The 22,130-nt window shown below is 46.5% G+C and overlaps 10 non-coding genes and 1 pseudogene across 10 annotated transcripts; all 11 read left to right on the top strand.

Annotated features, from left to right (window-relative positions):
• Positions 1-1,061: 1,061 nt before the first annotated feature.
• Positions 1,062-1,252, top strand: LOC130305139 (U2 spliceosomal RNA). The gene has a single exon (XR_008854747.1). It is a non-coding gene; the product is annotated as a U2 spliceosomal RNA (small nuclear RNA).
• Positions 1,253-3,338: 2,086 nt separating this feature from the next.
• Positions 3,339-3,529, top strand: LOC130305138 (U2 spliceosomal RNA). The gene has a single exon (XR_008854746.1). It is a non-coding gene; the product is annotated as a U2 spliceosomal RNA (small nuclear RNA).
• A 2,104-nt stretch (positions 3,530-5,633) lies between these two features.
• Positions 5,634-5,824, top strand: LOC130305137 (U2 spliceosomal RNA). Its single transcript, XR_008854745.1, has one exon. It is a non-coding gene; the product is annotated as a U2 spliceosomal RNA (small nuclear RNA).
• A 2,080-nt stretch (positions 5,825-7,904) lies between these two features.
• LOC130305136 (U2 spliceosomal RNA) lies at positions 7,905-8,095 on the top strand. Its single transcript, XR_008854744.1, has one exon. It is a non-coding gene; the product is annotated as a U2 spliceosomal RNA (small nuclear RNA).
• A 2,087-nt stretch (positions 8,096-10,182) lies between these two features.
• On the top strand, positions 10,183-10,373 carry LOC130305135 (U2 spliceosomal RNA). Its single transcript, XR_008854743.1, has one exon. It is a non-coding gene; the product is annotated as a U2 spliceosomal RNA (small nuclear RNA).
• A 2,104-nt stretch (positions 10,374-12,477) lies between these two features.
• Positions 12,478-12,667, top strand: LOC130305157 (U2 spliceosomal RNA). The gene has a single exon (XR_008854764.1). It is a non-coding gene; the product is annotated as a U2 spliceosomal RNA (small nuclear RNA).
• Positions 12,668-14,760: 2,093 nt separating this feature from the next.
• On the top strand, positions 14,761-14,920 carry LOC130305168 (U2 spliceosomal RNA; annotated as a pseudogene).
• Positions 14,921-15,613: 693 nt separating this feature from the next.
• Positions 15,614-15,800, top strand: LOC130305163 (U2 spliceosomal RNA). The gene has a single exon (XR_008854768.1). It is a non-coding gene; the product is annotated as a U2 spliceosomal RNA (small nuclear RNA).
• Positions 15,801-17,887: 2,087 nt separating this feature from the next.
• On the top strand, positions 17,888-18,078 carry LOC130305143 (U2 spliceosomal RNA). Its single transcript, XR_008854751.1, has one exon. It is a non-coding gene; the product is annotated as a U2 spliceosomal RNA (small nuclear RNA).
• A 2,079-nt stretch (positions 18,079-20,157) lies between these two features.
• LOC130305172 (U2 spliceosomal RNA) lies at positions 20,158-20,345 on the top strand. The gene has a single exon (XR_008854773.1). It is a non-coding gene; the product is annotated as a U2 spliceosomal RNA (small nuclear RNA).
• A 686-nt stretch (positions 20,346-21,031) lies between these two features.
• Positions 21,032-21,213, top strand: LOC130305160 (U2 spliceosomal RNA). The gene has a single exon (XR_008854766.1). It is a non-coding gene; the product is annotated as a U2 spliceosomal RNA (small nuclear RNA).
• The last annotated feature ends 917 nt before the right edge of the window (positions 21,214-22,130 follow it).

Here is a 22,130-nt window from a genome sequence, read left to right as displayed (position 1 = left end):
TCCTCTCTCAAGTTTTCCTCCAATTACATCATTGAAGGAGTCCAAATTGTATACAACCCTATTCAGTCATTCTACAGTTTTTCGAAGTTACAGAAAATTTTTCAGTTGGACCTTACTTATTGGACTTTATGTTGAACTTATCTATCCGCACAAAGAAGAGGAAGAATATGCTTTACCTGAACCTTATATATGGGATCCTGTATTCTCATTGGTTACATTTATCTAGCAAGTTAGGTGGTCACACCTGTACGTTTCACATTGTGTGTAAAGTTTTTTCTTGTGGAATTTAACTGTTTATGGGCTGCTATATGTCTGCAGTAAAGAAGAACAATGCATATAATGCTCGCCTCCTGTCTTTTATAAAATCCATATTTTCCGTCATAATACTAGGAAAATCCCCAATTGTTGCATCCATCTAGAACCCTCAGAACTACAGTGCTATGATGTCACTCACTTCCACAGGCCTTGCAGAGTGTAAACAACAACAACCCAGCTTTGTTGTGTATGTAACCATAGGGATTTGTGATGTCACCTAGAACCTTCACAGCAGCGACAGCTTTATGAGGAGCATCAGCACTGCTCTGCCTGAGCAGAACCATCACCGCCATAGGTTGTCAAATAACCCGGGTTTAACCCACACAGGTAAGTCCAATGGGGTGCAGGCATGTCCTCTATGCTTACAGCTTCCCGTGGGTGTTGGTTTGATACCGTTTGGGGACAGCCAAGGAGGCATCTGCAGGCAACAAAGGTAGGTGTGTGCTTGTGTGTGTGTTTCCTATGCAGATCCTAAGCCCAGTGTCACATGCAAGTAGGAGGAGTAAGAAGGGTTCCTGGCAAATCCGGGTTATGGATTGCATTTAAAAAGGCCCCGTGGGAGTGCAATGGGCCCCTGTCTTGCTGCTTAGCAATAATGGTATGGGTTTAGGTTCTGCTGTGTGTACTGGTGGTTGACTGCCCCCCAGCCCAGAGTGTGCATGGAAAATTGTCTGGCAGCCTCCCTGACAGCAAGCAGTGATAGTGCCCATGAAGGGCACCTTGTTGGGCCCGCCCCTTTCACGGTTATCGCTTCTCGGCCTTTTGGCTAAGATCAAGTGTAGTATCTGTTCTTATCAGTTTAATATCTGATACGTCCCCTATCTGGGGACCATATATTAAATGGATTTTTGAGAACGGGGGCCGATTTCGAAGCTTGCTTCCGTCGCCCTATGCATTGACCCGATATGGCAGTATCTTCGGGTACAGTGCACCACCCCCTTACAGGGTTAAAAAGAAAGATTCCTACTTTCATTGCTACCTGCTTGCTGGCTAGCCAGCTAGCCAGCCCTGTGGGCCTTGCTGCTGCTGCAGCCAAAAAACAAAAGGTGGTGCTGCTGCTGCTTCTGCTGCTTCTGCTTGTGTCTGGCCGCTGTTGGAGCGTGCAGGCACAGGACTTCTGCTGCTGCTGACTAAATGGCCTCCTTAATTGGATCATTTGAGTAGCCAGCACACCTGTGCAGGTAGGGCATGACATGTTAGGCAGCTGCCTTGATAGCGGGTGGGTGCTGAATGTTCCTAATTGACAAAATAAGATTAATGCTTATGAAGAAATATAAAATCTCATCCCTTCCCCAATATCGCGCCACACCCCTACCCCTTAATTCCCTGGTTGAACTTGATGGACATATGTCTTTTTTCGACCGTACTAACTATGTAACTATGTAACATAACATGGGGGGGGGGGGGGGTCTCCTGGCTGTTCACACAGGTGTGTCATTGCTGTACATTGACCATGCATTGCTTCTGTGGTATTGCAAAGGCAAAGACAAATGCTTCCAGCCATCCATTGCACTAATGGATTGGTCATCAGCTGGCTGTCTATGTCCCGCATCAATATAGACCAAAGTACAGAGGGTTAGGCTATGCTATTGTGCACCTACCTGATGCATCAGAAGGTGCGAGGCCCTTGCTAAATTCTGTGCACAGACTTTGAGATCTATACTTTAGACTGTATCTAAACCTGCTCCAACATGGACTGACATTCTGGCCTACTTTCAGCCGATGCGACTTGTCTGTCGCTGAACAGTCGCTTTTTATGTATTCAGCACCTATGTATAATGTTGTAAAAATGCTCTAGAAGCTAAAGTCGCAGAAATGTCACACATATTTGGCCTGCAACTTTCTGTGCGACAAATTCAGACAGGAAAAATCAGTATAAATCCTTAGAAAATTATCCCCCAGTGTCTCCATCTGCTGGCGGTATTGAATAAGCATTGCTGCACTGATGGGGTATGCATTAGACGAAAAAAAAGAAGAAAAAGAAGAATAATACGCCCAGAAAAGAGGCGAAAAGGAGAAAAACGTAAAAAAACGTGAAAAAAAAGTAAGAGGAAGAGAAGGGAAAAAAAGGTGGAAATGGGTTTAAAAGTGATTTCGGCGGAGAAATATATATATATATATATATATATATATATATATATATATATATACGCGCACACACACACATATATATAAACGTATTCTCCGTTGAGATATTGCAGCCGCTGCTGTGTCCAGGCCCAGGAGCCTTAGCACTGTGCTGTGATGTCACTCAATACCACTGACATCACTAGGTGTAAACAACATCTCTCCTTTGCTGTGTATGTGACTATGGAGCTGTTTGGTGATGTCGTCTATTATGGCCTTCATAGAAGCAACAGGAGATTGTTGCATCCATCTAGAACCCTCAGAACTACAGTGCTATGATGTCACTCACTTCCACAGGCCTTGCAGAGTGTAAACAACAACAACCCAGCTTTGTTGTGTATGTAACCATAGGGATTTGTGATGTCACCTAGAACCTTCACAGCAGCGACAGCTTTATGAGGAGCATCAGCACTGCTCTGCCTGAGCAGAACCATCACCGCCATAGGTTGTCAAATAACCCGGGTTTAACCCACACAGGTAAGTCCAATGGGGTGCAGGCATGTCCTCTATGCTTACAGCTTCCCGTGGGTGTTGGTTTGATACCGTTTGGGGACAGCCAAGGAGGCATCTGCAGGCAACAAAGGTAGGTGTGTGCTTGTGTGTGTGTTTCCTATGCAGATCCTAAGCCCAGTGTCACATGCAAGTAGGAGGAGTAAGAAGGGTTCCTGGCAAATCCGGGTTATGGATTGCATTTAAAAAGGCCCCGTGGGAGTGCAATGGGCCCCTGTCTTGCTGCTTAGCAATAATGGTATGGGTTTAGGTTCTGCTGTGTGTACTGGTGGTTGACTGCCCCCCAGCCCAGAGTGTGCATGGAAAATTGTCTGGCAGCCTCCCTGACAGCAAGCAGTGATAGTGCCCATGAAGGGCACCTTGTTGGGCCCGCCCCTTTCACGGTTATCGCTTCTCGGCCTTTTGGCTAAGATCAAGTGTAGTATCTGTTCTTATCAGTTTAATATCTGATACGTCCCCTATCTGGGGACCATATATTAAATGGATTTTTGAGAACGGGGGCCGATTTCGAAGCTTGCTTCCGTCGCCCTATGCATTGACCCGATATGGCAGTATCTTCGGGTACAGTGCACCACCCCCTTACAGGGTTAAAAAGAAAGATTCCTACTTTCATTGCTACCTGCTTGCTGGCTAGCCAGCTAGCCAGCCCTGTGGGCCTTGCTGCTGCTGCAGCCAAAAAACAAAAGGTGGTGCTGCTGCTGCTTCTGCTGCTTCTGCTTCTGCTTGTGTCTGGCCGCTGTTGGAGCGTCCAGGCACAGGACTTCTGCTGCTGCTGACTAAATGGCCTCCTTAATTGGATCATTTGAGTAGCCAGCACACCTGTGCAGGTAGGGCATGACATGATAGGCAGCTGCCTTGATAGCGGGTGGGTGCTGAATGTTCCTAATTGACAAAATAAGATTAATGCTTATGAAGAAATATAAAATCTCATCCCTTCCCCAATATCGCGCCACACCCCTACCCCTTAATTCCCTGGTTGAACTTGATGGACATATGTCTTTTTTCGACCGTACTAACTATGTAACTATGTAACATAACATGGGGGGGGGGGGGGTCTCCTGGCTGTTCACACAGGTGTGTCATTGCTGTACATTGACCATGCATTGCTTCTGTGGTATTGCAAAGGCAAAGACAAATGCTTCCAGCCATCCATTGCACTAATGGATTGGTCATCAGCTGGCTGTCTATGTCCCGCATCAATATAGACCAAAGTACAGAGGGTTAGGCTATGCTATTGTGCACCTACCTGATGCATCAGAAGGTGCGAGGCCCTTGCTAAATTCTGTGCACAGACTTTGAGATCTATACTTTAGACTGTATCTAAACCTGCTCCAACATGGACTGACATTCTGGCCTACTTTCAGCCGATGCGACTTGTCTGTCGCTGAACAGTCGCTTTTTATGTATTCAGCACCTATGTATAATGTTGTAAAAATGCTCTAGAAGCTAAAGTCGCAGAAATGTCACACATATTTGGCCTGCAACTTTCTGTGCGACAAATTCAGACAGGAAAAATCAGTATAAATCCTTAGAAAATTATCCCCCAGTGTCTCCATCTGCTGGCGGTATTGAATAAGCATTGCTGCACTGATGGGGTATGCATTAGACGAAAAAAAAGAAGAAAAAGAAGAATAATACGCCCAGAAAAGAGGCGAAAAGGAGAAAAACGTAAAAAAACGTGAAAAAAAAGTAAGAGGAAGAGAAGGGAAAAAAAGGTGGAAATGGGTTTAAAAGTGATTTCGGCGGAGAATATATATATATATATATATATATATATATATATATATATATATATATATATATATATACGCGCACACACACACATATATATAAACGTATTCTCCGTTGAGATATTGCAGCCGCTGCTGTGTCCAGGCCCAGGAGCCTTAGCACTGTGCTGTGATGTCACTCAATACCACTGACATCACTAGGTGTAAACAACATCTCTCCTTTGCTGTGTATGTGACTATGGAGCTGTTTGGTGATGTCGTCTATTATGGCCTTCATAGAAGCAACAGGAGATTGTTGCATCCATCTAGAACCCTCAGAACTACAGTGCTATGATGTCACTCACTTCCACAGGCCTTGCAGAGTGTAAACAACAACAACCCAGCTTTGTTGTGTATGTAACCATAGGGATTTGTGATGTCACCTAGAACCTTCACAGCAGCGACAGCTTTATGAGGAGCATCAGCACTGCTCTGCCTGAGCAGAACCATCACCGCCATAGGTTGTCAAATAACCCGGGTTTAACCCACACAGGTAAGTCCAATGGGGTGCAGGCATGTCCTCTATGCTTACAGCTTCCCGTGGGTGTTGGTTTGATACCGTTTGGGGACAGCCAAGGAGGCATCTGCAGGCAACAAAGGTAGGTGTGTGCTTGTGTGTGTGTTTCCTATGCAGATCCTAAGCCCAGTGTCACATGCAAGTAGGAGGAGTAAGAAGGGTTCCTGGCAAATCCGGGTTATGGATTGCATTTAAAAAGGCCCCGTGGGAGTGCAATGGGCCCCTGTCTTGCTGCTTAGCAATAATGGTATGGGTTTAGGTTCTGCTGTGTGTACTGGTGGTTGACTGCCCCCCAGCCCAGAGTGTGCATGGAAAATTGTCTGGCAGCCTCCCTGACAGCAAGCAGTGATAGTGCCCATGAAGGGCACCTTGTTGGGCCCGCCCCTTTCACGGTTATCGCTTCTCGGCCTTTTGGCTAAGATCAAGTGTAGTATCTGTTCTTATCAGTTTAATATCTGATACGTCCCCTATCTGGGGACCATATATTAAATGGATTTTTGAGAACGGGGGCCGATTTCGAAGCTTGCTTCCGTCGCCCTATGCATTGACCCGATATGGCAGTATCTTCGGGTACAGTGCACCACCCCCTTACAGGGTTAAAAAGAAAGATTCCTACTTTCATTGCTACCTGCTTGCTGGCTAGCCAGCTAGCCAGCCCTGTGGGCCTTGCTGCTGCTGCAGCCAAAAAACAAAAGGTGGTGCTGCTGCTGCTTCTGCTTCTGCTTGTGTCTGGCCGCTGTTGGAGCGTCCAGGCACAGGACTTCTGCTGCTGCTGACTAAATGGCCTCCTTAATTGGATCATTTGAGTAGCCAGCACACCTGTGCAGGTAGGGCATGACATGATAGGCAGCTGCCTTGATAGCGGGTGGGTGCTGAATGTTCCTAATTGACAAAATAAGATTAATGCTTATGAAGAAATATAAAATCTCATCCCTTCCCCAATATCGCACCACACCCCTACCCCTTAATTCCCTGGTTGAACTTGATGGACATATGTCTTTTTTCGACCGTACTAACTATGTAACTATGTAACATAACATGGGGGGGGGGTCTCCTGGCTGTTCACACAGGTGTGTCATTGCTGTACATTGACCATGCATTGCTTCTGTGGTATTGCAAAGGCAAAGACAAATGCTTCCAGCCATCCATTGCACTAATGGATTGGTCATCAGCTGGCTGTCTATGTCCCGCATCAATATAGACCAAAGTACAGAGGGTTAGGCTATGCTATTGTGCACCTACCTGATGCATCAGAAGGTGCGAGGCCCTTGCTAAATTCTGTGCACAGACTTTGAGATCTATACTTTAGACTGTATCTAAACCTGCTCCAACATGGACTGACATTCTGGCCTACTTTCAGCCGATGCGACTTGTCTGTCGCTGAACAGTCGCTTTTTATGTATTCAGCACCTATGTATAATGTTGTAAAAATGCTCTAGAAGCTAAAGTCGCAGAAATGTCACACATATTTGGCCTGCAACTTTCTGTGCGACAAATTCAGACAGGAAAAATCAGTATAAATCCTTAGAAAATTATCCCCCAGTGTCTCCATCTGCTGGCGGTATTGAATAAGCATTGCTGCACTGATGGGGTATGCATTAGACGAAAAAAAAGAAGAAAAAGAAGAATAATACGCCCAGAAAAGAGGCGAAAAGGAGAAAAACGTAAAAAAACGTGAAAAAAAAGTAAGAGGAAGAGAAGGGAAAAAAAGGTGGAAATGGGTTTAAAAGTGATTTCGGCGGAGAAATATATATATATATATATATATATATATATATATATATATATATATATGCGCACACACACACATATATATAAACGTATTCTCCGTTGAGATATTGCAGCCGCTGCTGTGTCCAGGCCCAGGAGCCTTAGCACTGTGCTGTGATGTCACTCAATACCACTGACATCACTAGGTGTAAACAACATCTCTCCTTTGCTGTGTATGTGACTATGGAGCTGTTTGGTGATGTCGTCTATTATGGCCTTCATAGAAGCAACAGGAGATTGTTGCATCCATCTAGAACCCTCAGAACTACAGTGCTATGATGTCACTCACTTCCACAGGCCTTGCAGAGTGTAAACAACAACAACCCAGCTTTGTTGTGTATGTAACCATAGGGATTTGTGATGTCACCTAGAACCTTCACAGCAGCGACAGCTTTATGAGGAGCATCAGCACTGCTCTGCCTGAGCAGAACCATCACCGCCATAGGTTGTCAAATAACCCGGGTTTAACCCACACAGGTAAGTCCAATGGGGTGCAGGCATGTCCTCTATGCTTACAGCTTCCCGTGGGTGTTGGTTTGATACCGTTTGGGGACAGCCAAGGAGGCATCTGCAGGCAACAAAGGTAGGTGTGTGCTTGTGTGTGTGTTTCCTATGCAGATCCTAAGCCCAGTGTCACATGCAAGTAGGAGGAGTAAGAAGGGTTCCTGGCAAATCCGGGTTATGGATTGCATTTAAAAAGGCCCCGTGGGAGTGCAATGGGCCCCTGTCTTGCTGCTTAGCAATAATGGTATGGGTTTAGGTTCTGCTGTGTGTACTGGTGGTTGACTGCCCCCCAGCCCAGAGTGTGCATGGAAAATTGTCTGGCAGCCTCCCTGACAGCAAGCAGTGATAGTGCCCATGAAGGGCACCTTGTTGGGCCCGCCCCTTTCACGGTTATCGCTTCTCGGCCTTTTGGCTAAGATCAAGTGTAGTATCTGTTCTTATCAGTTTAATATCTGATACGTCCCCTATCTGGGGACCATATATTAAATGGATTTTTGAGAACGGGGGCCGATTTCGAAGCTTGCTTCCGTCGCCCTATGCATTGACCCGATATGGCAGTATCTTCGGGTACAGTGCACCACCCCCTTACAGGGTTAAAAAGAAAGATTCCTACTTTCATTGCTACCTGCTTGCTGGCTAGCCAGCTAGCCAGCCCTGTGGGCCTTGCTGCTGCTGCAGCCAAAAAACAAAAGGTGGTGCTGCTGCTGCTTCTGCTGCTTCTGCTTCTGCTTGTGTCTGGCCGCTGTTGGAGCGTCCAGGCACAGGACTTCTGCTGCTGCTGACTAAATGGCCTCCTTAATTGGATCATTTGAGTAGCCAGCACACCTGTGCAGGTAGGGCATGACATGATAGGCAGCTGCCTTGATAGCGGGTGGGTGCTGAATGTTCCTAATTGACAAAATAAGATTAATGCTTATGAAGAAATATAAAATCTCATCCCTTCCCCAATATCGCGCCACACCCCTACCCCTTAATTCCCTGGTTGAACTTGATGGACATATGTCTTTTTTCGACCGTACTAACTATGTAACTATGTAACATAACATGGGGGGGGGGGGGTCTCCTGGCTGTTCACACAGGTGTGTCATTGCTGTACATTGACCATGCATTGCTTCTGTGGTATTGCAAAGGCAAAGACAAATGCTTCCAGCCATCCATTGCACTAATGGATTGGTCATCAGCTGGCTGTCTATGTCCCGCATCAATATAGACCAAAGTACAGAGGGTTAGGCTATGCTATTGTGCACCTGCCTGATGCATCAGAAGGTGCGAGGCCCTTGCTAAATTCTGTGCACAGACTTTGAGATCTATACTTTAGACTGTATCTAAACCTGCTCCAACATGGACTGACATTCTGGCCTACTTTCAGCCGATGCGACTTGTCTGTCGCTGAACAGTCGCTTTTTATGTATTCAGCACCTATGTATAATGTTGTAAAAATGCTCTAGAAGCTAAAGTCGCAGAAATGTCACACATATTTGGCCTGCAACTTTCTGTGCGACAAATTCAGACAGGAAAAATCAGTATAAATCCTTAGAAAATTATCCCCCAGTGTCTCCATCTGCTGGCGGTATTGAATAAGCATTGCTGCACTGATGGGGTATGCATTAGACGAAAAAAAAGAAGAAAAAGAAGAATAATACGCCCAGAAAAGAGGCGAAAAGGAGAAAAACGTAAAAAAACGTGAAAAAAAAGTAAGAGGAAGAGAAGGGAAAAAAAGGTGGAAATGGGTTTAAAAGTGATTTCGGCGGAGAATATATATATATATATATATATATATATATATATATATATATACGCGCACACACACACATATATATAAACGTATTCTCCGTTGAGATATTGCAGCCGCTGCTGTGTCCAGGCCCAGGAGCCTTAGCACTGTGCTGTGATGTCACTCAATACCACTGACATCACTAGGTGTAAACAACATCTCTCCTTTGCTGTGTATGTGACTATGGAGCTGTTTGGTGATGTCGTCTATTATGGCCTTCATAGAAGCAACAGGAGATTGTTGCATCCATCTAGAACCCTCAGAACTACAGTGCTATGATGTCACTCACTTCCACAGGCCTTGCAGAGTGTAAACAACAACAACCCAGCTTTGTTGTGTATGTAACCATAGGGATTTGTGATGTCACCTAGAACCTTCACAGCAGCGACAGCTTTATGAGGAGCATCAGCACTGCTCTGCCTGAGCAGAACCATCACCGCCATAGGTTGTCAAATAACCCGGGTTTAACCCACACAGGTAAGTCCAATGGGGTGCAGGCATGTCCTCTATGCTTACAGCTTCCCGTGGGTGTTGGTTTGATACCGTTTGGGGACAGCCAAGGAGGCATCTGCAGGCAACAAAGGTAGGTGTGTGCTTGTGTGTGTGTTTCCTATGCAGATCCTAAGCCCAGTGTCACATGCAAGTAGGAGGAGTAAGAAGGGTTCCTGGCAAATCCGGGTTATGGATTGCATTTAAAAAGGCCCCGTGGGAGTGCAATGGGCCCCTGTCTTGCTGCTTAGCAATAATGGTATGGGTTTAGGTTCTGCTGTGTGTACTGGTGGTTGACTGCCCCCCAGCCCAGAGTGTGCATGGAAAATTGTCTGGCAGCCTCCCTGACAGCAAGCAGTGATAGTGCCCATGAAGGGCACCTTGTTGGGCCCGCCCCTTTCACGGTTATCGCTTCTCGGCCTTTTGGCTAAGATCAAGTGTAGTATCTGTTCTTATCAGTTTAATATCTGATACGTCCCCTATCTGGGGACCATATATTAAATGGATTTTTGAGAACGGGGGCCGATTTCGAAGCTTGCTTCCGTCGCCCTATGCATTGACCCGATATGGCAGTATCTTCGGGTACAGTGCACCACCCCCTTACAGGGTTAAAAAGAAAGATTCCTACTTTCATTGCTACCTGCTTGCTGGCTAGCCAGCTAGCCAGCCCTGTGGGCCTTGCTGCTGCTGCAGCCAAAAAACAAAAGGTGGTGCTGCTGCTGCTTCTGCTGCTTCTGCTTCTGCTTGTGTCTGGCCGCTGTTGGAGCGTCCAGGCACAGGACTTCTGCTGCTGCTGACTAAATGGCCTCCTTAATTGGATCATTTGAGTAGCCAGCACACCTGTGCAGGTAGGGCATGACATGATAGGCAGCTGCCTTGATAGCGGGTGGGTGCTGAATGTTCCTAATTGACAAAATAAGATTAATGCTTATGAAGAAATATAAAATCTCATCCCTTCCCCAATATCGCGCCACACCCCTACCCCTTAATTCCCTGGTTGAACTTGATGGACATATGTCTTTTTTCGACCGTACTAACTATGTAACTATGTAACATAACATGGGGGGGGGGGGGGGTCTCCTGGCTGTTCACACAGGTGTGTCATTGCTGTACATTGACCATGCATTGCTTCTGTGGTATTGCAAAGGCAAAGACAAATGCTTCCAGCCATCCATTGCACTAATGGATTGGTCATCAGCTGGCTGTCTATGTCCCGCATCAATATAGACCAAAGTACAGAGGGTTAGGCTATGCTATTGTGCACCTACCTGATGCATCAGAAGGTGCGAGGCCCTTGCTAAATTCTGTGCACAGACTTTGAGATCTATACTTTAGACTGTATCTAAACCTGCTCCAACATGGACTGACATTCTGGCCTACTTTCAGCCGATGCGACTTGTCTGTCGCTGAACAGTCGCTTTTTATGTATTCAGCACCTATGTATAATGTTGTAAAAATGCTCTAGAAGCTAAAGTCGCAGAAATGTCACACATATTTGGCCTGCAACTTTCTGTGCGACAAATTCAGACAGGAAAAATCAGTATAAATCCTTAGAAAATTATCCCCCAGTGTCTCCATCTGCTGGCGGTATTGAATAAGCATTGCTGCACTGATGGGGTATGCATTAGACGAAAAAAAAGAAGAAAAAGAAGAATAATACGCCCAGAAAAGAGGCGAAAAGGAGAAAAACGTAAAAAAACGTGAAAAAAAAGTAAGAGGAAGAGAAGGGAAAAAAAGGTGGAAATGGGTTTAAAAGTGATTTCGGCGGAGAAATATATATATATATATATATATATATATATATATATATATATATATATATATATATACGCGCACACACACACATATATATAAACGTATTCTCCGTTGAGATATTGCAGCCGCTGCTGTGTCCAGGCCCAGGAGCCTTAGCACTGTGCTGTGATGTCACTCAATACCACTGACATCACTAGGTGTAAACAACATCTCTCCTTTGCTGTGTATGTGACTATGGAGCTGTTTGGTGATGTCGTCTATTATGGCCTTCATAGAAGCAACAGGAGATTGTTGCATCCATCTAGAACCCTCAGAACTACAGTGCTATGATGTCACTCACTTCCACAGGCCTTGCAGAGTGTAAACAACAACAACCCAGCTTTGTTGTGTATGTAACCATAGGGATTTGTGATGTCACCTAGAACCTTCACAGCAGCGACAGCTTTATGAGGAGCATCAGCACTGCTCTGCCTGAGCAGAACCATCACCGCCATAGGTTGTCAAATAACCCGGGTTTAACCCACACAGGTAAGTCCAATGGGGTGCAGGCATGTCCTCTATGCTTACAGCTTCCCGTGGGTGTTGGTTTGATACCGTTTGGGGACAGCCAAGGAGGCATCTGCAGGCAACAAAGGTAGGTGTGTGCTTGTGTGTGTGTTTCCTATGCAGATCCTAAGCCCAGTGTCACATGCAAGTAGGAGGAGTAAGAAGGGTTCCTGGCAAATCCGGGTTATGGATTGCATTTAAAAAGGCCCCGTGGGAGTGCAATGGGCCCCTGTCTTGCTGCTTAGCAATAATGGTATGGGTTTAGGTTCTGCTGTGTGTACTGGTGGTTGACTGCCCCCCAGCCCAGAGTGTGCATGGAAAATTGTCTGGCAGCCTCCCTGACAGCAAGCAGTGATAGTGCCCATGAAGGGCACCTTGTTGGGCCCGCCCCTTTCACGGTTATCGCTTCTCGGCCTTTTGGCTAAGATCAAGTGTAGTATCTGTTCTTATCAGTTTAATATCTGATACGTCCCCTATCTGGGACCATATATTAAATGGATTTTTGAGAACGGGGGCCGATTTCGAAGCTTGCTTCCGTCGCCCTATGCATTGACCCGATATGGCAGTATCTTCGGGTACAGTGCACCACCCCCTTACAGGGTTAAAAAGAAAGATTCCTACTTTCATTGCTACCTGCTTGCTGGCTAGCCAGCTAGCCAGCCCTGTGGGCCTTGCTGCTGCTGCAGCCAAAAAACAAAAGGTGGTGCTGCTGCTGCTTCTGCTGCTTCTGCTTCTGCTTGTGTCTGGCCGCTGTTGGAGCGTCCAGGCACAGGACTTCTGCTGCTGCTGACTAAATGGCCTCCTTAATTGGATCATTTGAGTAGCCAGCACACCTGTGCAGGTAGGGCATGACATGATAGGCAGCTGCCTTGATAGCGGGTGGGTGCTGAATGTTCCTAATTGACAAAATAAGATTAATGCTTATGAAGAAATATAAAATCTCATCCCTTCCCCAATATCGCGCCACACCCCTACCCCTTAATTCCCTGGTTGAACTTGATGGACATATGTCTTTTTTCGACCGTACTAACTATGTAACTATGTAACATAACATGGGGGGGGGGGGGGTCTCCTGGCTGTTCACACAGGTGTGTCATTGCTGTACATTGACCATGCATTGCTTCTGTGGTATTGCAAAGGCAAAGACAAATGCTTCCAGCCATCCATTGCACTAATGGATTGGTCATCAGCTGGCTGTCTATGTCCCGCATCAATATAGACCAAAGTACAGAGGGTTAGGCTATGCTATTGTGCACCTACCTGATGCATCAGAAGGTGCGAGGCCCTTGCTAAATTCTGTGCACAGACTTTGAGATCTATACTTTAGACTGTATCTAAACCTGCTCCAACATGGACTGACATTCTGGCCTACTTTCAGCCGATGCGACTTGTCTGTCGCTGAACAGTCGCTTTTTATGTATTCAGCACCTATGTATAATGTTGTAAAAATGCTCTAGAAGCTAAAGTCGCAGAAATGTCACACATATTTGGCCTGCAACTTTCTGTGCGACAAATTCAGACAGGAAAAATCAGTATAAATCCTTAGAAAATTATCCCCCAGTGTCTCCATCTGCTGGCGGTATTGAATAAGCATTGCTGCACTGATGGGGTATGCATTAGACGAAAAAAAAGAAGAAAAAGAAGAATAATACGCCCAGAAAAGAGGCGAAAAGGAGAAAAACGTAAAAAAACGTGAAAAAAAAGTAAGAGGAAGAGAAGGGAAAAAAAGGTGGAAATGGGTTTAAAAGTGATTTCGGCGGAGAAATATATATATATATATATATATATATATATATATATATATATATATACGCGCACACACACACATATATATAAACGTATTCTCCGTTGAGATATTGCAGCCGCTGCTGTGTCCAGGCCCAGGAGCCTTAGCACTGTGCTGTGATGTCACTCAATACCACTGACATCACTAGGTGTAAACAACATCTCTCCTTTGCTGTGTATGTGACTATGGAGCTGTTTGGTGATGTCGTCTATTATGGCCTTCATAGAAGCAACAGGAGATTGTTGCATCCATCTAGAACCCTCAGAACTACAGTGCTATGATGTCACTCACTTCCACAGGCCTTGCAGAGTGTAAACAACAACAACCCAGCTTTGTTGTGTATGTAACCATAGGGATTTGTGATGTCACCTAGAACCTTCACAGCAGCGACAGCTTTATGAGGAGCATCAGCACTGCTCTGCCTGAGCAGAACCATCACCGCCATAGGTTGTCAAATAACCCGGGTTTAACCCACACAGGTAAGTCCAATGGGGTGCAGGCATGTCCTCTATGCTTACAGCTTCCCGTGGGTGTTGGTTTGATACCGTTTGGGGACAGCCAAGGAGGCATCTGCAGGCAACAAAGGTAGGTGTGTGCTTGTGTGTGTGTTTCCTATGCAGATCCTAAGCCCAGTGTCACATGCAAGTAGGAGGAGTAAGAAGGGTTCCTGGCAAATCCGGGTTATGGATTGCATTTAAAAAGGCCCCGTGGGAGTGCAATGGGCCCCTGTCTTGCTGCTTAGCAATAATGGTATGGGTTTAGGTTCTGCTGTGTGTACTGGTGGTTGACTGCCCCCCAGCCCAGAGTGTGCATGGAAAATTGTCTGGCAGCCTCCCTGACAGCAAGCAGTGATAGTGCCCATGAAGGGCACCTTGTTGGGCCCGCCCCTTTCACGGTTATCGCTTCTCGGCCTTTTGGCTAAGATCAAGTGTAGTATCTGTTCTTATCAGTTTTCATGCTGGTGGGGATGGGTGCTGCATGGAGGATGCAGGTGTACCAGGGCTTTCCGGGGCTGGTTCTGAGGAATCAGCTCGACGGCTGCCCCGATGTGACCTGTTCCCTCCGGGTCTCGCCATGAGGCTGAGAGGGTCTAGAGCCGAGGTACTTTTGTGCCTCGGGGAGTGGTGACCCCGAGGTGCCGAAACTCACTGGGAGAATAGACTCACTGAGTTGAAGCACGGGCACCATAATCTCTTCACCTTGTGGCACTCACCTCTTGATTCCCGGCCTTCTGGCTAGGATCAGAGAAATTTTTATAGATCCGGCCGGATGTCCGGGCAGTATATCTGCACACATTCACTTATTTATTTCTTTTTTGTCTCACTGTGTCACTTTTTGTGTGTTGTGTGTTCACAGGATTTGTCAGGATGCGGTAGCCCTTCTGGGTGTCCCTCCTGGCGGTCTAGGGGAGGTGTGTGTGGCCATTAGGTTCCGCACCTCCCTGCAAACACCCCGGGTACTCCTGCTTTGGCAGGGTACCTACCGTAATCGGCTCTGCGGGCAGATACCTTGGCTAACGCCAAGGGGGATGCCGGGAGCATTTGTGGTCCCCTAGTAGCTTCGGCGAAAAGGGACATCGAACCTGGAACCTCGCAGGTACCTTTTGGTCCGGAGGCGAAGGGTAAGGTTTGTTGGGGGGCCTCTCTCCTATCGGAGAAGGGCTTGCGATAGACCGCATCCTTTGTGCACGTTTTTTTAGTGTAACACGTTTGCACTTTTTCTTGCACTTTGGGTGAATCGAAAGCACGTTCCTCGGCTTTAGATAAAAAAAAAAAAAAAAAAAAATCTGTTCTTATCAGTTTAATATCTGATACGTCCCCTATCTGGGGACCATATATTAAATGGATTTTTGAGAACGGGGGCCGATTTCGAAGCTTGCTTCCGTCGCCCTATGCATTGACCCGATATGGCAGTATCTTCGGGTACAGTGCACCACCCCCTTACAGGGTTAAAAAGAAAGATTCCTACTTTCATTGCTACCTGCTTGCTGGCTAGCCAGCTAGCCAGCCCTGTGGGCCTTGCTGCTGCTGCAGCCAAAAAACAAAAGGTGGTGCTGCTGCTGCTTCTGCTGCTTCTGCTTCTGCTTGTGTCTGGCCGCTGTTGGAGCGTCCAGGCACAGGACTTCTGCTGCTGCTGACTAAATGGCCTCCTTAATTGGATCATTTGAGTAGCCAGCACACCTGTGCAGGTAGGGCATGACATGATAGGCAGCTGCCTTGATAGCGGGTGGGTGCTGAATGTTCCTAATTGACAAAATAAGATTAATGCTTATGAAGAAATATAAAATCTCATCCCTTCCCCAATATCGCGCCACACCCCTACCCCTTAATTCCCTGGTTGAACTTGATGGACATATGTCTTTTTTCGACCGTACTAACTATGTAACTATGTAACATAACATGGGGGGGGGGGGGTCTCCTGGCTGTTCACACAGGTGTGTCATTGCTGTACATTGACCATGCATTGCTTCTGTGGTATTGCAAAGGCAAAGACAAATGCTTCCAGCCATCCATTGCACTAATGGATTGGTCATCAGCTGGCTGTCTATGTCCCGCATCAATATAGACCAAAGTACAGAGGGTTAGGCTATGCTATTGTGCACCTACCTGATGCATCAGAAGGTGCGAGGCCCTTGCTAAATTCTGTGCACAGACTTTGAGATCTATACTTTAGACTGTATCTAAACCTGCTCCAACATGGACTGACATTCTGGCCTACTTTCAGCCGATGCGACTTGTCTGTCGCTGAACAGTCGCTTTTTATGTATTCAGCACCTATGTATAATGTTGTAAAAATGCTCTAGAAGCTAAAGTCGCAGAAATGTCACACATATTTGGCCTGCAACTTTCTGTGCGACAAATTCAGACAGGAAAAATCAGTATAAATCCTTAGAAAATTATCCCCCAGTGTCTCCATCTGCTGGCGGTATTGAATAAGCATTGCTGCACTGATGGGGTATGCATTAGATGAAAAAAAAGAAGAAAAAGAAGAATAATACGCCCAGAAAAGAGGCGAAAAGGAGAAAAACGTAAAAAAACGTGAAAAAAAAGTAAGAGGAAGAGAAGGGAAAAAAAGGTGGAAATGGGTTTAAAAGTGATTTCGGCGGAGAAATATATATATATATATATATATATATATATATATATATATATACGCGCACACACACACATATATATAAACGTATTCTCCGTTGAGATATTGCAGCCGCTGCTGTGTCCAGGCCCAGGAGCCTTAGCACTGTGCTGTGATGTCACTCAATACCACTGACATCACTAGGTGTAAACAACATCTCTCCTTTGCTGTGTATGTGACTATGGAGCTGTTTGGTGATGTCGTCTATTATGGCCTTCATAGAAGCAACAGGAGATTGTTGCATCCATCTAGAACCCTCAGAACTACAGTGCTATGATGTCACTCACTTCCACAGGCCTTGCAGAGTGTAAACAACAACAACCCAGCTTTGTTGTGTATGTAACCATAGGGATTTGTGATGTCACCTAGAACCTTCACAGCAGCGACAGCTTTATGAGGAGCATCAGCACTGCTCTGCCTGAGCAGAACCATCACCGCCATAGGTTGTCAAATAACCCGGGTTTAACCCACACAGGTAAGTCCAATGGGGTGCAGGCATGTCCTCTATGCTTACAGCTTCCCGTGGGTGTTGGTTTGATACCGTTTGGGGACAGCCAAGGAGGCATCTGCAGGCAACAAAGGTAGGTGTGTGCTTGTGTGTGTGTTTCCTATGCAGATCCTAAGCCCATGTCACATGCAAGTAGGAGGAGTAAGAAGGGTTCCTGGCAAATCCGGGTTATGGATTGCATTTAAAAAGGCCCCGTGGGAGTGCAATGGGCCCCTGTCTTGCTGCTTAGCAATAATGGTATGGGTTTAGGTTCTGCTGTGTGTACTGGTGGTTGACTGCCCCCCAGCCCAGAGTGTGCATGGAAAATTGTCTGGCAGCCTCCCTGACAGCAAGCAGTGATAGTGCCCATGAAGGGCACCTTGTTGGGCCCGCCCCTTTCACGGTTATCGCTTCTCGGCCTTTTGGCTAAGATCAAGTGTAGTATCTGTTCTTATCAGTTTAATATCTGATACGTCCCCTATCTGGGGACCATATATTAAATGGATTTTTGAGAACGGGGGCCGATTTCGAAGCTTGCTTCTGTCGCCCTATGCATTGACCCGATATGGCAGTATCTTCGGGTACAGTGCACCACCCCCTTACAGGGTTAAAAAGAAAGATTCCTACTTTCATTGCTACCTGCTTGCTGGCTAGCCAGCCCTGTGGGCCTTGCTGCTGCTGCAGCCAAAAAACAAAAGGTGGTGCTGCTGCTGCTTCTGCTGCTTCTGCTTCTGCTTGTGTCTGGCCGCTGTTGGAGCGTCCAGGCACAGGACTTCTGCTGCTGCTGACTAAATGGCCTCCTTAATTGGATCATTTGAGTAGCCAGCACACCTGTGCAGGTAGGGCATGACATGATAGGCAGCTGCCTTGATAGCGGGTGGGTGCTGAATGTTCCTAATTGACAAAATAAGATTAATGCTTATGAAGAAATACAAAATCTCATCCCTTCCCCAATATCGCGCCACACCCCTACCCCTTAATTCCCTGGTTGAACTTGATGGACATATGTCTTTTTTCGACCGTACTAACTATGTAACTATGTAACATAACATGGGGGGGGGGGGGGTCTCCTGGCTGTTCACACAGGTGTGTCATTGCTGTACATTGACCATGCATTGCTTCTGTGGTATTGCAAAGGCAAAGACAAATGCTTCCAGCCACCCATTGCACTAATGGATTGGTCATCAGCTGGCTGTCTATGTCCCGCATCAATATAGACCAAAGTACAGAGGGTTAGGCTATGCTATTGTGCACCTACCTGATGCATCAGAAGGTGCGAGGCCCTTGCTAAATTCTGTGCACAGACTTTGAGATCTATACTTTAGACTGTATCTAAACCTGCTCCAACATGGACTGACATTCTGGCCTACTTTCAGCCGATGCGACTTGTCTGTCGCTGAACAGTCGCTTTTTATGTATTCAGCACCTATGTATAATGTTGTAAAAATGCTCTAGAAGCTAAAGTCGCAGAAATGTCACACATATTTGGCCTGCAACTTTCTGTGCGACAAATTCAGACAGGAAAAATCAGTATAAATCCTTAGAAAATTATCCCCCAGTGTCTCCATCTGCTGGCGGTATTGAATAAGCATTGCTGCACTGATGGGGTATGCATTAGACGAAAAAAAAGAAGAAAAAGAAGAATAATACGCCCAGAAAAGAGGCGAAAAGGAGAAAAACGTAAAAAAACGTGAAAAAAAAGTAAGAGGAAGAGAAGGGAAAAAAAGGTGGAAATGGGTTTAAAAGTGATTTCGGCGGAGAAATATATATATATATATATATATATATATATATATATATATACGCGCACACACACACATATATATAAACGTATTCTCCGTTGAGATATTGCAGCCGCTGCTGTGTCCAGGCCCAGGAGCCTTAGCACTGTGCTGTGATGTCACTCAATACCACTGACATCACTAGGTGTAAACAACATCTCTCCTTTGCTGTGTATGTGACTATGGAGCTGTTTGGTGATGTCGTCTATTATGGCCTTCATAGAAGCAACAGGAGATTGTTGCATCCATCTAGAACCCTCAGAACTACAGTGCTATGATGTCACTCACTTCCACAGGCCTTGCAGAGTGTAAACAACAACAACCCAGCTTTGTTGTGTATGTAACCATAGGGATTTGTGATGTCACCTAGAACCTTCACAGCAGCGACAGCTTTATGAGGAGCATCAGCACTGCTCTGCCTGAGCAGAACCATCACCGCCATAGGTTGTCAAATAACCCGGGTTTAACCCACACAGGTAAGTCCAATGGGGTGCAGGCATGTCCTCTATGCTTACAGCTTCCCGTGGGTGTTGGTTTGATACCGTTTGGGGACAGCCAAGGAGGCATCTGCAGGCAACAAAGGTAGGTGTGTGCTTGTGTGTGTGTTTCCTATGCAGATCCTAAGCCCAGTGTCACATGCAAGTAGGAGGAGTAAGAAGGGTTCCTGGCAAATCCGGGTTATGGATTGCATTTAAAAAGGCCCCGTGGGAGTGCAATGGGCCCCTGTCTTGCTGCTTAGCAATAATGGTATGGGTTTAGGTTCTGCTGTGTGTACTGGTGGTTGACTGCCCCCCAGCCCAGAGTGTGCATGGAAAATTGTCTGGCAGCCTCCCTGACAGCAAGCAGTGATAGTGCCCATGAAGGGCACCTTGTTGGGCCCGCCCCTTTCACGGTTATCGCTTCTCGGCCTTTTGGCTAAGATCAAGTGTAGTATCTGTTCTTATCAGTTTTTCATGCCGGTGGACAGTAACGCCGGTATGGGGCTGGTGGGGATGGGTGCTGCATGGAGGATGCAGGTGTACCAGGGCTTTCCGGGGCTGGTTCTGAGGAATCAGCTCGACGGCTGCCCCGATGTGACCTGTTCCCTCCGGGTCTCGCTGAGAGGGTCTAGAGCCGAGGTACTTTTGTGCCTCGGGGAGTGGTGACCCCGAGGTGCCGAAACTCACTGGGAGGATAGGCTCACTGAGTTGAAGCACGGGCACCATAATCTCTTCACCTTGTGGCACTCACCTCTTGATTCCCGGCCTTCTGGCTAGGATCAGAGAAATTTTTATAGATCCGGCCGGATGTCCGGGCAGTATATCTGCACACATTCACTTATTTATTTCTTTTTTGTCTCACTGTGTCACTTTTTGCGTGTTGTGTGTTCACAGGATTGGTCAGGATGCGGTAGCCCTTCTGGGTGTCCCTCCTGGCGGTCTAGGGGAGGTGTGTGTGGCCATTAGGTTCCGCACCTCCCTGCAAACACCCCGGGTACTCCTGCTTTGGCAGGGTACCTACCGTAATCGGCTCTGCGGGCAGATACCTTGGCTAACGCCAAGGGGGATGCCGGGAGCATTTGTGGTCCCCTAGTAGCTTCGGCGAAAAGGGACATCGAACCTGGAACCTCGCAGGTACCTTTTGGTCCGGAGGCGAAGGGTAAGGTTTGTTGGGGGGCCTCTCTCCTATCGGAGAAGGGCTTGCGATAGACCGCATCCTTTGTGCACGTTTTTTTTAGTGTAACACGTTTGCACTTTTTCTTGCACTTTGGGTGAATCGAAAGCACGTTCCTCGGCTTTAGAAAAAAAAAAAAAAAAAATCTGTTCTTATCAGTTTAATATCTGATACGTCCCCTATCTGGGGACCATATATTAAATGGATTTTTGAGAACGGGGGCCGATTTCGAAGCTTGCTTCCGTCGCCCTATGCATTGACCCGATATGGCAGTATCTTCGGGTACAGTGCACCACCCCCTTACAGGGTTAAAAAGAAAGATTCCTACTTTCATTGCTACCTGCTTGCTGGCTAGCCAGCCCTGTGGGCCTTGCTGCTGCTGCAGCCAAAAAACAAAAGGTGGTGCTGCTGCTGCTTCTGCTGCTTCTGCTTCTGCTTGTGTCTGGCCGCTGTTGGAGCGTCCAGGCACAGGACTTCTGCTGCTGCTGACTAAATGGCCTCCTTAATTGGATCATTTGAGTAGCCAGCACACCTGTGCAGGTAGGGCATGACATGATAGGCAGCTGCCTTGATAGCGGGTGGGTGCTGAATGTTCCTAATTGACAAAATAAGATTAATGCTTATGAAGAAATACGAAATCTCATCCCTTCCCCAATATCGCGCCACACCCCTACCCCTTAATTCCCTGGTTGAACTTGATGGACATATGTCTTTTTTCGACCGTACTAACTATGTAACTATGTAACATAACATGGGGGGGGGGGGGGGGTCTCCTGGCTGTTCACACAGGTGTGTCATTGCTGTACATTGACCATGCATTGCTTCTGTGGTATTGCAAAGGCAAAGACAAATGCTTCCAGCCATCCATTGCACTAATGGATTGGTCATCAGCTGGCTGTCTATGTCCCGCATCAATATAGACCAAAGTACAGAGGGTTAGGCTATGCTATTGTGCACCTACCTGATGCATCAGAAGGTGCGAGGCCCTTGCTAAATTCTGTGCACAGACTTTGAGATCTATACTTTAGACTGTATCTAAACCTGCTCCAACATGGACTGACATTCTGGCCTACTTTCAGCCGATGCGACTTGTCTGTCGCTGAACAGTCGCTTTTTATGTATTCAGCACCTATGTATAATGTTGTAAAAATGCTCTAGAAGCTAAAGTCGCAGAAATGTCACACATATTTGGCCTGCAACTTTCTGTGCGACAAA

The sequence above is a fragment of the Hyla sarda genome, unplaced genomic scaffold, assembly GCF_029499605.1.
Source record: "Hyla sarda isolate aHylSar1 unplaced genomic scaffold, aHylSar1.hap1 scaffold_1308, whole genome shotgun sequence".
Lineage (NCBI taxonomy): Eukaryota > Metazoa > Chordata > Amphibia > Anura > Hylidae > Hyla > Hyla sarda.
The sequence above is the reverse complement of the archived record's forward strand: the minus strand, read 5'-3'. Positions and strand labels throughout refer to the sequence as shown.